Source organism: Callospermophilus lateralis, chromosome 19, assembly GCF_048772815.1.
Source record: "Callospermophilus lateralis isolate mCalLat2 chromosome 19, mCalLat2.hap1, whole genome shotgun sequence".
Taxonomy (NCBI): domain Eukaryota; kingdom Metazoa; phylum Chordata; class Mammalia; order Rodentia; family Sciuridae; genus Callospermophilus; species Callospermophilus lateralis.
In genome coordinates, this window is record NC_135323.1 from 10,104,371 (window position 1) to 10,120,814 (window position 16,444).

At 42.9% G+C, this 16,444-nt stretch overlaps 1 non-coding gene across 1 annotated transcript; it reads left to right on the forward strand.

Moving 5' to 3' along the window:
- The first annotated feature begins 433 nt into the window (after positions 1-433).
- On the forward strand, positions 434-506 carry Trnaa-agc (transfer RNA alanine (anticodon AGC)). The gene has a single exon. It is a non-coding gene; the product is annotated as a tRNA-Ala (tRNA).
- Positions 507-16,444: the final 15,938 nt, after the last annotated feature.

Consider the following 16,444-nt stretch of genomic DNA (forward strand, 5'->3'; position numbering starts at 1 on the left):
CAGAATAACAAATAATTACTTCAACATAGTGTAACTAGTGTCATTATGGGGAGAAGCACCAGGCACCATTGGGTCACAAGGGAGAGTATCTGTAGATGGGGAAAAGCAATTTTAAAAGCTCTCTTAGAACAAGTGACAGAGAAGGAAAAGAAGAATTTTTGTCAGGCAAAAGAAGAGAAAGATTTCTAAGGTGGACAGAGCTGCCAACGCAAAATCACATGCTTGAGGTAGCATGGCAAATTCTGGGGACTCTGATGTGCTGGGGTCATGAGGTGAAGGAAGGGGTAAGGAGCTGGGTCTGGAGCCAGCCTGGCCCCAAGTCATTGGCCCTCCCTTTGCAGGTCATTGCAAAGCCTCTTCCCTCCCCATCGCCCCCCAGAAACTCTTCTTTCCTCTCTCTCACATTTCTCAAAGAAAGAAAGAAAGAGGGGCTGGGGATGTGGCTCAGTTGGTAGAGTGCTTGCCTAGCATGCACAAGGCCCTGGGTTCAATTCCCAGCACCACCACACACACACACACACACACACACACACACACACACACACACGGAAAAGAAAGGACTTTCTAATGCAGAGACTGGAGTCTGAATTTGAAAGTTAGATGTGTTGATTTCTCCCCATTGTATTTTCTGAGCACCTGCTCTATTCTTACCATGGATGGTCTTCCACTGAAGAAGCTCTTAACATTTTCACCTGAAATTCTTTCTGTCCCTCTTCCATCCAGTTATTTCTTTGACTAAAAAGGAAACCTGTCAAGGGGATACGTCAGGACCCTGGCAGCACCTACTGCCTGTTTATTTTAAACACATAAAAGAGATCCAGAACCAGTTTCTATAACAATATATAAAAATAAATTATAGGAAACTTTTTTTAAATGTGAGGGTGAAGAGAGAGATTATGAAAAGGTAGGAGAGATCAGGGGAGTAGAGGAAGGAGATTGGAGAGCTAACGGGACAGGAAAGGGGAGGAAATGTTAATGAAATTGACCAGATTATACTACGTACATGTATCAATATACCACAGTGAATTCCAGAGGGAGACGATAGGAAGATAAGACCCAAAGGAAAGATAATATGCAAATATACAGGTAGTTCATACAATTACATATTGTGTAGGATTGCATGAAAACCGAGTTTTAAATTTGGTTTTGAGCTGTCTGCCAACCTAAAAAAAAAACACACAGTTTCAAATCACTGTTGTCTTCCCCCGCCCCCCAGAAGAGCCAGGTGTTTCCTCTTGCTTTGGTCCTGTAGCTCTGAATTCTGAGCCTGATTTGTTCTCCATCGTTTGCCACCTGGAAGCTCTGGATGGGCTGCAGCTTGGGTTCCTGCATCTGTAAAGTGCAGGTGTTGGACTATCGCATCCTACAAGGTCATTTTGGTTCCAAAATGTGAGGATTCTATAACTTATTTATGATTCAGTGCTTCTGCCAAACACATCCCCCAAACTTTCCCCCAGGTTTTGAACAAGTTAGAGACTCTCATATCTCCTTTCCCTCCTTGAGTATTTCTCAGTCTTCTTGAAGGGGAACCACCTGGAGATGTGAGGCAGGAGGTGGCGGGAGGTGGCCTCGTTGGCTAGACTCCAAATGAACACTGATGTCTAGGGCCTGGGGATTCAACTGTGTCAATCATCATCCCAAAAGACACCATCCAGGACACCATGACCCCAAATATTGACACCCTGAAATTCTACAATCTCTAAATTCTAAAATCTCCCCAAACCCTAAATCCTAAAAGATTACAATCCAAAACGTTGAAATTTGAAAATGTGAAGTCCTCCCAAACCCCAGTTCCCATTGGAAACAAAAGACTTAGAAGAGGGATAGGAAGGGGAGGGTGTTTCCACTGTACACAGAAGAGCAGCTTCGTGTAAGATGAAACAAATTCCCAGAAACCCAGCATTATTATTTTTATTATTATTCCACTTGTGTCTGTGAGGGTGTTTTCAGGGGAGATGAAGGAGAGAGTTGAGTGAACAAGTGTGAAAGATTCCCTCTCACGTGGGTGGGCGCTGTCTCATCAGCTGGGTGGGAGAAGACAATTCCCGAGGGGAATCGCAATCCTAAACCAGTTTCCCCTGGGATAAAATCAAGATGGCGGCAGGGCCGTCTCTGAAAGAATCCAGTTCCTTGCCTTCCTGGCTTCCAGCAGCCACTGAGATTCCTGGGCTTGTGGCCCGGCATCACTCTGACTGCTTCCTCTGTCACATCCCTTCTCTAACTCAACTCTAACTCTCCTGCCTCTTCTTTTGAGTAGCCCTAGCCATCACATGGGCCCTCTCAGATAATCCAAGACTATCTCCCCATCTCGAGGTCTTTGGCTCCATCATACCCGCAAAATCCTTTTTGCCACATAAGGTCACATAAGGTGGCATACTCACGGGAATAAGCCTTAGGATGTAAACATCTCTGGGTGCCATGATTCAGCCTGTATTAAATGTCCCCTTGGTTTTGCTGGAGCTGATCCTAGGGTCTCAGAATTTGTTCCTATAACTTTTCTCTCGTAAAATCCAATGAACTGATTCTGGGAAATGCTATTGAAACACTTGCCAAAAATACTCTAAATCCCATCAGATATTCAGCAGTCACCTATATCACAGGAGACTTAAAAGTCTCCACTTCCTTAATGCAAATATTTTCTTCTCAGGGCTTAGAATATTGCCTATCAAGACAAGAAGGTTTAGGGGCCAGGCAGACCTGAATTTGCATCCCGCCTAGGTCACCTTCAGGGCACATTAGGCTTGGTACATTACTGAACCTCTCTGTGCCTCTGTTTCTGTACCTGCAAAAATTAGTTCTGGTTATTAACCAGCAATGCAGACTAGATCTCTATGCCTACCTCTTCAGAGTGTTGGACCAGTGCTTTGCTTGTTGTGTGTGGGAAAGGAGGAAGCTGGGTTTTTTTTAAAAAATACATTTTATTATTATTATTATTTTATTATTATTTGAGCCTCAGTTCCACCAAGCACAGAAAACCAAATTGTGGGCTGTTCAGGGCCCTTCTCCTCTTTTTGCTCAAGGGCTTGTGGCTAAGTTCTAGGGCATATAGAGTGACATGAGGAGGGAGAGGGGCTTCTGGTTTTCTGTCAGTAGCTCTCTGTGCCATTCCCCACCCCCAAGAATTGCATTATCGCTGCTCAAACCAGTGCTACCCCTGGCCTCAGTCACTCTCGGCCTCCCTTGAGTGTTGGAAATATTTGGTCACTCTTTCTCAGGGCACAGAGAACAGGCGGGAAGGATGCCCAGGGCACCTGCCACAGTGTCTGCACACCTCTGCTCCCGGCCCCTAACTCCTCATTCAGAACCTCGGGATTCTCGGTGCATCTAGCCAGGACCATGACCAGGACAACGCCCACTTTTATTTATCCTCTGCCATTCCCAGATGACATGAGAGGGTGTTCTAGGGCCTCGCCATTTAAAGTACATCATTGTTGATGGATAAATCACAATCGTGTACCTTCAGCAATACACCATGGCATGATTAAATTCCGCTAATTCACATATCCATCACGGAGTTCACCTTTTATTTTTGCCTTTTTTTTGAGCTGGGATTTTGTTACCACACCCTACAGCAAATCCCATCTGACCCTCTCCCAAAGGCTGCAATGGCTTTCTTTTGTAGAGAGAAAGGAATAGAGGCTAAGATTGGTGCGAGGGAACCATAAGAGTGGAGCTCCTGATACCACCGCGAGTCCTTCACTAGAAAGGGGGTGACAGGTGCGCCCTTCCCCTGCTCCCCATTCCTTGGCAGAAGAAACTCAAGAAGGCAGTGGAAGGTAGTAGACGGGATACAGCAGTCTCATTGCCCAGGGAGGGTCAGAAACAACTCTCGGTTCAGGTTTGTCAGGTTAATTAGTTGGGAAAGAATGTGCTCAGCCCATAAACAAGAGGCTCTTTTCTATAAGCAATTAGGAACGACCCTAATCTTCTTCAGCTAAACACACACCCCACCACCAAGTTGGAAAGACACCAAAGTTGTAGCAGAACTACTGCCTTTGCCAATCCCGAAACCTTTGCAATTAAAGATACGTTTTCTTTTCTTCAACGCTGCTTCTCTTTGCAAATCCCTGAACACTCATTTTCAAATGTTCCACAGGGATGGAGTTAGGCTGGAGCCCCAGCTGTGATGAGGGGAGCACACACCCTGCTTCCGCCAATCCTCCTGTCCTTCCTTGACTCACACTCCACACCTCACATGCTATTCCTCAGTTGATGGCTGGTGTGTCTCTGCCCCTCGCAGTCTAACAGCACCGAGAGACCAGTGGGGTACCCACCATGGGTCCTTGGTGCCTTGCATCAGGCCTGGCACCCAGAAGGTACTGAGTGAATCACTGTCCAATCAATCAGTCAATCAATCAGTGCTTCTTCTGGGAGGGAAGGTAGAAAGTGCTAGAGGTCTTTGCTGGGACGATAAAGATCTGCCAATCTGCAGAGTAAACACCACGAGGAATGGACACCATCTTCTCCCACATTTTTTTTTTTAAATAAACTCTAACCTTGTTTTAGTTAACTTTTACTCATTGTGACCAGAATACCTGGCAATAAGTTTATTTTGGATCATGGTTTCAGAGGTTCAGTCTGTGGGCAGCTGACTCCATGGCTCTGGGTCTGGGTTGAGGCAGATCATGATGGTGGAAAGGGAGGGCATGAAGCAGCTCAGGACATGGCAACCGTGAAGCAGGGAGAGCTCTGCTCACCAGGGTCAAAAATGTATTCCCCAAAGTCACACCTCAGTGACCTCCTGCCTCCAGCCACACCCTTCCCCCATGATGTTTGGCTGTACTTCAGGCCCAGAGTAATAGGGCTGGCCATCTAGGGCCTGAGACCCCTGAAAACATGGCCCCCAATTAAACTTTTCCTCCTCCCAGTTCTTCCCGTCAGGTATTTTGATCACAGCGTCAAAATGCTAACAAAGCAGACATCAAATTTGAAGTGGAAATGAATCACAAGGTGGAAGCTCTCTGACTCCATCCATACTTACTGAACAATGCGGGCCAGTCTGCTGGTTCCCTCCCTGAAAAGCCACCGTGGGTGGGGCTGGCTGCACTGTCCCACTGAGGACACGTCCCCTGCCTTGCTGCCTTCTCTGGTGCCAGGAATCAGCTCTCCTCTTCTGCAGGCTGAGAGGTGGTATCAGCTGCCTTCTGTTACCACCCTGAGGCATTTATAATGCCCCATGCATTTCCATAAGCCCTGTCCTCACTCTCCTCATGACAACAGTTCCATGGTGCAGGTCACAAATAGCTCCAGTTTAAAGAAGAGCATTAAGTCTGAAAGAGATGAAGGGACGTTCAGAGGTCACAGAGCCAGTAGGAGCAGTTCTGCAGACCTAGACCTAACCTAAGGCCAAAGGTCCCCTCTGGCTATTTATATACAGGGTCTGGTGCTCCAGGGTTGAGATGTAACTCACACACACACACACACACACACACACACACCCCACAGGAAAAACTATCTAGAAGAGGGTCCAATGGGCCCAAGAACAGAATCCCATTTCAGAACTCCACTTCCCCAGATGGGCACTTAGAGTTTGGCTCTGCAGTGTGGCGGTGGTTCACGGAGAGTTCAAACCCCAGCACAGACACGTGTGGGTGAGTAAGTGGTTCAGTCTTTGGTTCTTCTAAGTGCCTGGTACAAGCTTGCAGATGCATGGGGGTGGGAACAAGAGCCTCGAGTGGATCTCACTCTTGGAAAGAGCCTATAAATATGTATGTTGGGTGTCATGAATCATTTAGGGCTGGATTGGTTGCTTTTTTTTGGTTGGTGTTTTTTTTTTTTTTCCATTTTTTTAAGGGATGGTTCGACTGACTCAGAGATGTTGGCAAGCACCCCTGAGACCAGAGTGGAACCAAACTCTTCACAGAAATTGGAAGGAAACAAGATATTTACTGCCTAACTTTGTTCCCAAACTTTTTTTCTGAGTTTAAAAAGACATTGGAGAGGAGAGAAAGCTAGTCACAGATGATCTTTATTCAGAGTGATAAAGATTATGGAAATTGTGCAGATTTGAGAATTTATTTTCACCACTTACTACAACTGTGATTTTGAGTAAGTCACCTCACCTCTTTGAACCTCCGTCTCCAAGTCAGCAAAATGGGGTAAGCACTCAAGGAGGTGTATGTATAGAAAGAACCAGTTTTGGACCTAAACTGTCTGTTCATAACTATTGGTCTCCCTCCTTCTTCTTCTCATATTGCTCCAAATCTGAGTGTCTTCCACACTTTAAACCAGGTTAGCAATTTCCACTTGGTAAATGTTGCTTCTGTGGTTGTATAGGAAGCTCCTGCTGGCATGTGTATCGGTCAAGTTATGCTGTGGTAACAAAACTCAACCTTTTGTTATTATATCATATAGCTTCTTTGACCTGCCCCATCCTGAGTATCTGCCTACATGTACTTTATCACCCTTCTCCACTCTATCCAGATGCTTACCCTAGAAGCTGCCATCATAGAAGAATGTTACCTCTCTCCTGATGGGTCACAGATGGGCATCTCATCCAATCAGAGTCCTTTTGTAAGATTTGGAGGTCTGGAACTTAGGAAGAGACTCCTTCTGTATTCAGGACTATCAAGATGTAAAGCTTGGTATCTGTGTCTTCTTTTGCATGGACCAGAGAAAAGGAGAAATCCAGTCTGGGTAGAGAGATTGGAAATGAACCAGCCATTCAGAGATAAGATGGAATGAGAGAAGAGACCATCATAAGAACTTTCAAAAGACCCTGGTTGTGCCTGGGAATAGGCCCAGTCATGTTGCATCTTGGGTCCCATGTTTGTCACCCCAGGATATTTGGTTTCTTTCACTTGCGGCAAAAAGTCAACACCCTGGTAGCAAATTATCCCTATGAACTTTTTGAAATTTGAAATAATTTTGGATTACTGCCAACACATATTGTGTGTATGGCACTGGGTGTTTAACCCAGGGATGTTCTACCCCTGAGCTATATCCTGAGCCCATTTTTTTGTTTTGTTTTTATTTTGAGACAGGGTCTCATTAAATTGTCCAGGCTGTCCTTGAACTCGCCATCCTCCTGCCTCAGCCTCCCGAGTTGCTAAGATTACAGGTGTGCACCACTGTACCCGGCCCAACTCATTTTTATTCTATACCATACCTGCTTTGACTTTGTCCATTTATAAAATGAGAAGAATGGTTTTCTGAACCAATCCCTTTTTAAGAGGATATGTTAAAATAATCTACTCTGGTACCCTGCACACAGTAGGTACTCAACTGGAGTTCTGCAATAATCATCTCCAAGTTCGGCATCAGAAAAAAGGGCAGATAGCCCATCTTCCTGGTCCCTCTGCTCAGGGAACAGTTTCCTCCTCCCTCCTCATTGCAGTATGTGCATTTGGGATGAGATAGTTTGGGTGGGGGCATGGGGAGTCATTTGGGGGAGTGTGGGGTAATGGAAATGGTTTGGAATCAGGGAGCAGAATCTCCTTTAAAGCAAGTGATCTCACTCAATGGACCAAAGAGAATTTCTAACAAGATCAACCCTTGACCTTGGCTCCCACCCAAAGCCACTGACTATCGTGACCTCTCAAACCATTCCACCTGATGTTCTGGAAAGAATATGGGCCACTAGGGAGGCTTGCTAGCCCATGAACTCGGCCCCAACAGCCATCCTTCCCTGTGTCCCCACCTAACCCGTCAGGGCCTTTCTACCCTACCCTTCCTCCCTCTGCATCAAGCATGTAAGGCCTGAGGATTCACACTTCCCTGGACTGCAGAAGAGGGAATTGTTTCTAATTACACACCAAATAATGTGAACCATATACTTGAGCATAATATTTTAAAATCTAATTATGGACTATATTGACCTGCTGTCTGATCCCAGGTCTTAGAATCAATAGAAATGCTTCATTTTCTCTACCGTCTGGGAAGCGTTCATATTAAGACTTCCCTATCCCCATGGCCAATACTGATTCCTTCTATAAACAATCCCTTACCCTTGAGCAGAAGCAGCACAAGTGATACAGTACCTTCACCTCCAGAATGATCTGGCAGTGGGCATACTCTCAGGCACATACACAGAAGGCACTAAAAATACTTGTGGAATGAATAAAATGGATGCTATTTAGTAGCTACAATGTTAGCTAGAAATGTTCGGAGATAGGTAACTCAGTTTTCAAATTATCATTCTTGTTTTGCAGATGGAAGAAGAGAGGATCAGAGAGCTTGAATGGCTTGTCCACGCTCACATGGCCAGTCCATGGCAGAACTGGAACTCAAACCTAGGTCTTGATGTACTCAAAAAATCTCAGTTGGTCACTTACCCTAGATGCTTTGGGCACTTGGGTAATAAAGTCAAGTAACATTCAGGACATGCTCTCAGTGAGTTTACAGTCTAAAACAGGAGCCAAAACAATGATGATAGCATGCTAATTAACACTTATGACAGATTTTCAGGCATATTACTACTGAGTACATATTCTCATTTAATCTCCCCACGAATGGTATGAAACACGTATGGTACCTTCATCTGCCAAATGGTGAAACCAAGGCACAGAGGGGCTAAGTCATTTTCCCAATATCACAGTGCAGGACAGTGCAGAGCTGGGTTTTGGAAACAGACTTCAGAGCCTGTACGTCTATACCATCACCTTATGTTTACAGGGCACATAGTCACGCACAGGGTGTCAGAGGATTTGACAAAACCAAATGAAATGGACCCATTGAGCCCCGTTAGCCTGCGACTTCACTTGGTAGAAAGATGGTAGACACACAGGTGGTCACTCATGGAGGGCATCCCTGGAGGCTGTAGAGCTTCAGCTGAGTTTGGAAAGATGAAAAGGCAAAGACAGATTTGGAAAGGGTGATGTGGGAACAAACCATGGAAGAGCACAGTCACTCGGGCATTAAGGATCATCACACAATATGCTGGTTGGGCTTTGGTTGCTTATCCAAGAATGGTGGGAAAAAACTGCTAAGGTGACATAGAGAGGCCAGAACCTGAAGGGGCCTTGGGTAAACCGAGTCTGAACTTGTCATCTGGGAGCTGCAGGCTTTGCTCATTCCTTGCCCAATTCTCTTCTTGGTGCTACATATGCATGGACTTATTCAGGCTCTTTAGTATCTTCTGCATCTTCTTTCCTCTCTAAATCACCAGGGAAAACACATAACACATAGAAAGTGCTTAACAAACTTCTAAGTTTGTGGCAATGAACATATTTGATTGTCAGAGAAATTTACAGAGAATTAAGTTTATTTCAAATGGGTTATAAGATATTCTCTTCTTTTTCATTCTTTGGGAGAGGAAAATGTTTTGATTATTAATTACTAAGATCTCTTTCAAGTTTTAGCAGCAGCATCCTAAAATCAAAGGTTATATTGTCGCAAGAGCTTTTTCAAATTCAGGCTCAATGAAACTGTGTTCAGCATTTCTTACGTATGAGACATTTCTATTTAACTAGGCTTCCTGAATCTTCAAAATAACCTTTAAAAGGAGATTCTGTTGTCCCCATCTTATGGACAATGAACAGGAAGCCCATACATTAATACACTTGCTCATGAATGGCAGAGCCAGGATTTGAACTTCCTTCTCTGCTGCCGGCTCTTTCCTCTACAAAGAAGCCTCTGGAATCTATTGTGGCGGCGGTGATCAAGGTAGCACTGATACAATAGCGAGCATTGCTTACCTCACTGCAGGCCAAATACTGCCCTAAGCACTTCAAGGAATGACTTCATCTCCTTTTCAGCCTGTTTCTGAACCAAGGCTGTTGACTATCACCGCTTTTCTGATGGGGAAGTGAGGCTAACAAGGGTCAAATGACCTGTTGGGATGACATAGCATAGTCACAGCAGGGTTTTAAACTAGAGCTAGTGGCCTCTGAAACAGAGGTTCCTGCCTGCCACACCCGTCTCACCCTTCCTCCACCAGGAGGAACAAAGAAACCTTCCTTCCCTTGGAGCACCAGAGGAGGATTTCAGCATCCCGCGTCACCATGACAACTAGCCCCAGCCGATCTCCTCGCGAGGAGGGGAAAAGCAAAAGTCAAATAGATGTTCCTCTGCAACATTCTGTGGGCAAACACGGGGGCCAGCACGCTGGAGTGTCCGTGTCCTCACTTAAATAGGACAAATCGCTCCTGGAATTGGGGCCAGGAGGCGGGACAGGTTCCTAAATAGGTAAGGTTAATGGTGCTCTTGGAGAGCCTTTGGGTCACTTTGAAAATTAATCCTTTTTCCTCCAGAACCTGGGCTTACAAATGAGCAGATTAGAAATCAAAAAGGAGGAACAAATGGGAGTTGCTGGCAGGGGTTTCAGTGTGTCATCCCAACCTTTTAGGCTGACATCACCCTGTCTGCCCCTACTGTTCACCTTCTGGCAAGGTCAAGTACCAAAGGAATGGAGACTCCAAGAAGTCAGGGGCATGGTAAGGCATTCACCCCTGTGCCCAGTCCCCAGCCCAGTGCCCGGCTCCCAGAGGGGTGCTTACTAGTTACCAGTCAACTGACCCACGACGGCTAAAGCAAGCAACGATGTGGTTGGGGCCAAATGCTCTAGTTCCCAATATTGGAGAATTCACAGCAGAGTCCTTGGATCTCTCTAGGAGGTAACATTAAACTGAGATTCAGATGACATGAAGTGGCGTGTCGCATGAATATGGAGAAAGATTATGCTAGACAAAGGTAATGTCAAGTACTGGGGAGTGGAGGTGCTTGGCACCTTTGAGGAACACCAGAGGCCTCTGGGGCTAGTGGGAAGTCAGGACAGAATGAGGGGAGATGGGCTCAGAGAGACAGGAAGTGCCAGCTCCTGTCAGGAAGCCATGGAACTGAATTTTCCTTCCAAGTGGTTTGTGAAGTCATTGGAGAATTTTAAGGAAAAAAAGATGGGGTTGGGGGGGGGGTGATGTGTCTCTCTGTGTTCTCGGTGCTTGGCATATAACAGGTGCTTGAAAATTGGATGAATGAGCTAAGATAATGCATATAAAGTGCTTTTTAAACAATGAAGTATTTCAGAAATGACAGTCATTGTCATTTGGAGGAGAGAACAAGACACTGCCCCCGATGCCATTCTTTCAGATCACAAAGCTATTACAGACTTCTGGGTAATGAGGGAGGAACTCTAGAGGCATCTGATTTTTTTTTTTTTTTTTTTTACAGTACCTCATTTCTGTTAAAATTATTTCAAACGACACCAAGATGCATGATGGCAATAGCACTGGCCAAATTTCAGAAGAAATTTCCATGAAAAATTCTCTCTTCTGGTCAACCCGAGGCAGAACAGCAGGACCCGGAAGGGAAGTGAGCATTGGTTTTTATAGTCCCTGCCACCTGCATCCTCTGGGGCTCTGGAGAGGTCACGGCTTCACCTTTGACCCCCACCCCTGTCCCCTTGCTTGCCTATTACAGTCACTTAGAGACAGTGATGGCCAGAGGTGGGACATGGTGGAGCGGGCAAGGGGAAGGGTGGGCAGGGGGACCGCACTGCAACCTGGGATGGAGGTTGTGAGAGGGGATGTGGGAGGAAAGGGCTGGGGCGCACCTTGGGAGCGAGCACAGGCTTTGCATGAATGAGGTCCTGGGCTTATCCCCAACGCGGCAGTGAGAACCACCAAAAAGAGCAGGGGAGAGAGGGGGCAGGAAAAATAAAATAAACATATTATTTATTATGTTATAAATAATATAACAGTAGGAATATAACAGTGGGGAATTCTCCTGACTCGAGAAAGAGGCCCCATGTTAAATAAATAACCCATGAAAAAAATTCCCACTGGACCATCAGTGCGACAAAGATCTCTGCTCTTCCCACGCTCGGGAGATAGCCACCAACTTTAGAAATCTGCCAGCTGGAGATGCAACAGGATCCCGGGAGGAAATGACGTCATGATCAGGGACACCAGGAAAATCCACCGACCCTTCCATCAGCCAATGTTGTCTGTCTAAACCAAGAGGAACCAAGACCAGACCACCCGGGATATAGCAAACAACTTCTAATCATAAATGAAATGGAACATTATATTCAAAATGCAGAGAAAGTGCACACATTTTTTTAAAAGATTTGCTATGAGAAGGAGAAGAAAATTCTAAAGCACATCTGGTATGCTGCTGATAAGATTCAAGGAAACATGAACTTATAGGGATGTGGTTAAATAATTGAGTTACTTCCATATGGTAGAATATTATACAGTCATTAAAACAGCTTTCAGAGAATAAATAATGACACGAAGGAATGCTTACAACAGGATGCTGTATTTTAAAAGTGGGGATTTTAAAATGATGAATGCCAGAGAATCTCAATCTGGGCATGACTGTTCATAGCAACTTTATTCTTAATAGCAAAAAATGAAAACAATCCACATTTCCTTGAACAGATGAATGGTGATACATATTCTGGTCCACTCAGACTGATGCACACAGCAGCCCAGGAGATCTCAAGACAATATGTTTAGCAAAACAAGTCAATCTTATAAGGTTACATATTATACAATCCCATTCATATATGCTATTCTTTGTAAAGTTACATATTGACATATAATAGTTACATATTGACAAATAATAGTTCTAGATATATTGATGGGGGTACAAAGAGGTGCTAGGACTTTTAAATACGTTGGATGATTAAGTCAAGCTAATTAACAAATCCATCACCTTAAATATTTAACATGTTTTGTAAAGAGAACATTTGAAATTCACTCAGTGATTCTGAATTTAAAAAATCAAACTAAAAAATCAAACTTGTTTCTTCTCTCTGTGCCTCTCCACCTTCCACCAAATGGCAAACACAAAAGAAACAGATCAGTAGCTGCAGAGGCATAAGATGGGGCCAAGGGTGTCCACAAGAGCCGGGAGCCAGCAGAATGTCACAAGAGGGGAGCTCTTTTGGGACATGGGTCTGGCTTTTTGTTGTGGTACTGGTTTCCTGAAAAGTTGCATAAGTTGTATAAAACTGCTTAGAGCCACAAGCACGCATGCATACACACATGTGCACACAAATAAGCACGTGTTAAATAGCAGTGAAAACTGAATAAGATCTGTGACCCAGAAAACAGTTTTTTACTAATGTCGGTTTTTCTGGTTTTCATATTGTGTGATAGTTATATGATATAGCATCAGTGACAACCCTACAAGGGACTTTCTACTAGTTTGCAACTCCCTGTGAGTCTAATAATCATTTCAAGATCAATGTTAAGGAAAACAGCATATACCCAAAATATCACAATTTCATTTAGGAAAAATAAAAGAAACCTAAATTTTGACTCAAAGAGAATTCTCCATTATATTAACAGTGATGGTTATTTTCCCCCAGTTAATGGGTAATGCTCTTTTTTTATATTCATCTATGTATTTTTCTGTATTTCCTAATTTTTCTGCATTAAATATATGTTACCTTTAGAATCTGAAAGGAATTTGTGATTTCTGATTGAAAAAAATAGTTGGTGAAAGAAAAATAGATATTTAATGGGGGGGAGCATATAATACCATTATAAAGAGGGATTGAGTTAAAAAAAATTAAAAGACAGAGAAGAAAGTGTCCTGATAAGAAATAGAAACATGGTAAGAAAATATAAGAGCCAAGTTAAATCATACTTAGGAAATATTGTAGAATACTGTAGAAACTAAAAAAAAAAAAAAAAAAATGATATGCAAGACAAACACCCAAATTTTACCCAGAGTCAAAAGAATAAAGATTTGAAATAAGAAGAAATGAAAAGAAGGATGTGGAAAATCAAATTTTTAGCAAACCATGATTTATAAAGTAGTCCAAAAAAAAAAAAAAAATAAGACCATGCAACAACAATCAGAGAATCAAATAGCAAAATACCCTCCAGATTTACTGACACCCTGAATTAGTGGTTGGAATGGATACACTGAGTGTCACCAGCTAGAAGTAATCTCACCGAGTTTTAGGATTTCAAAACTAACTCAAAAAATGTCTACAGATATAAAATAGAACAACAACAACAAAAAAAAAACTAAATAAATGGTTTACCTAGAAAGATTAGGCATCAAACTGGCCTCAATCTTTTCTTTGATCACATAAGGTTTCAAGGAGGAAAGATCATAAACCAAGAGTTTCCACCAAGTTCCCAAATTGTTATTAGTGTGTGAGCTAAGGATAAAGTCACTTTTAACAACCAACAAAACCAACATTCACTACTGACTAAAACTTGATGCAACTAAAGTAAAATTGTCTAATATAATTTTGCAATCATCTAAAGTCAACACGTTATACAGAGATTTTCCACTGACATTAATAAGAAGATAAAGAAGCCCACCATTTCTTAATAACTATGGATATTCAAGTCAATGCAACAGATCATGAGAAATAAAGGAATAAGGAAAGCCATCATTACTTTTCAAAGGTAGGATTGCTTAGAAAAGAAATGAGCTGGAAAAAATTGGAAATAATGAGTATGTTCTGAGTTACAAAATCAAAGTATCTACATTTTCCCCATGTATTGGAAATAAAACAATGGGAAATATTTTTAATTTTGCTTTCAGTAGTAATAATGAAAAAAATGCAAATAAAGCCTCCATAACTAATGGGAACTTACCCACAAACACAGAGGCCACCACCTTGGAGTTGGGATATACGTGGAGATTTGAAGAGAGACCCTTATATGCCATTTTCATGAATAGGAAAACTGAGTATTATTACAATTTCACTCCTCCCCAAATTAATCAGTGCAATTAAATCCAATGCCAATCAGAATTCTAAAAGGGCTTATTTCAAGATGTAGTAAAATTAGTCTTATTTGGAAATGCAAATAAGACTGACCAAGAGATTTGGTGAAAAACCGAAGTCAGATTTCTTGTTATGCTAGCTATTAAAACTTCAAAAACGTAACATAAAATGGGATCCTAGAGGCAAGTGGACACACAGACATATAAAATATAAAATATGTACAAATTAGTAGTGAAAAGATGAATGAATGGGCTGGGACAACTGATTATTCATCTGCTCTGCAGGAAAACATAAAATATAAACATAAAAACCTTACACATACACCATAACGAGTTCCACCAGATTAACATAATAATGCAAATATTTAAATAAAATCATAAAAACATGTAGATAAGTATGTTGTGTCTAAAGAGGAAGAATTGGTAAGCAACCAAAGAAATCAGAAAGCAAACGCCCAACAAATTTGACAACACATAACCTACTAAAACCACAAACAAAACAAGTACAACAGCAAATTAAAAACATTTCCTGATGAAAGTTGAATGTAGTTAACATATAAATCCATATGAAAATATTAAAATTCAGTAGAAAACAATGGACAAAGGACCCAAGAACTCAGAGGCAAAGAACCCCAAATGACAACTGGATATCAAAAATGGTCAGTTCCATTACTGCTGAGAAAAACAAAAATGGGCAGACTGCCTTTTTTTTTTTTTTTTTCTTTTTCTATCAAAGAAAAAGAGCAAGAACTTTAATATGATACCACTGGAGGCTGGAGTAGAAGCAGCAACATGTTCTGGCCAACTGCATACAGAGCTGGCCACGAGGCAAATTGGGACAAGCTTCTTAGTGAACAAGTTGAAAATAAGTTTCAAAAGTCAGTCAATCTCCTTGAGCCAATCATTCTAGAAATTTACTTTCAGAGTGTAGCTCTGGATTTGTGTTCGAGAGGCCTGCCACTGGGGGAAGGTCACTAGCCAGTTGCTCCTTGGTCACTCCAAGGGACAGGGGATGCCCATCTGGCTAGGACCTGGGGAAAAGACACAGGATCTGGGCGGGTCCTGCCTTCTCCATCTTCCTTCAGGGAGGGTGCCTTCTGGCCTGTGCTCCAGACCTAGGTAGAGGCCTGGCCCCAGCAGGAGGCTGAGGTTTGTGGGCACGGCCTGGACCTAGGTGGGTGCACCTGTCAGATTCAGGGACGTGGCATCAAGGAACTCTGCTTCCCTTACCTACACATGTCCTCCAAACTAGAGACCAGTCAGTCATTGAATTCACAGCTCACCCCACCTTCGGCCCTCAGTGGACTCTGGAGTTGGGCAGATACAAGCAGGAAGCTGCCGGTTGTCCCTTCTCAGGTCTCACCTCAGTGTTACTGAAAAATCATGAACCAAAATAGAAAAGCAGCAGTCATGGTAAATAAAAGGATTGATTAAATCAACAGTAGTTTATCTACAGGGCCTAATATTTGTGCAGAGTTGAAAAGTGTGCTCTTTAAGAACACATAAAGGAAAGCGGGCATTATTTAAGATCAAATGGGAGCAGGCGGTTAACAAAAATAGTATGTAAATAAATATCTCTACCACCTGGGCACATGGGGGAACAAGATGAGAAGAAAGAACTTCAAAGGGCTAGCGTTTATCTCCGGGTGCTGGGGTTGGGAGTGATTCTTATTTCTCCTTTCGGCCTTTTCATATTATATAAATTCTCTCCAATATGTTTGTACTGCTTTTTATAATCGAAAAAAAAAATCATGTTATTTTTGAAGAAAGCAGAATCTCAGAGGTCACGTTGACTTTGTGCTATCTGTCCTCT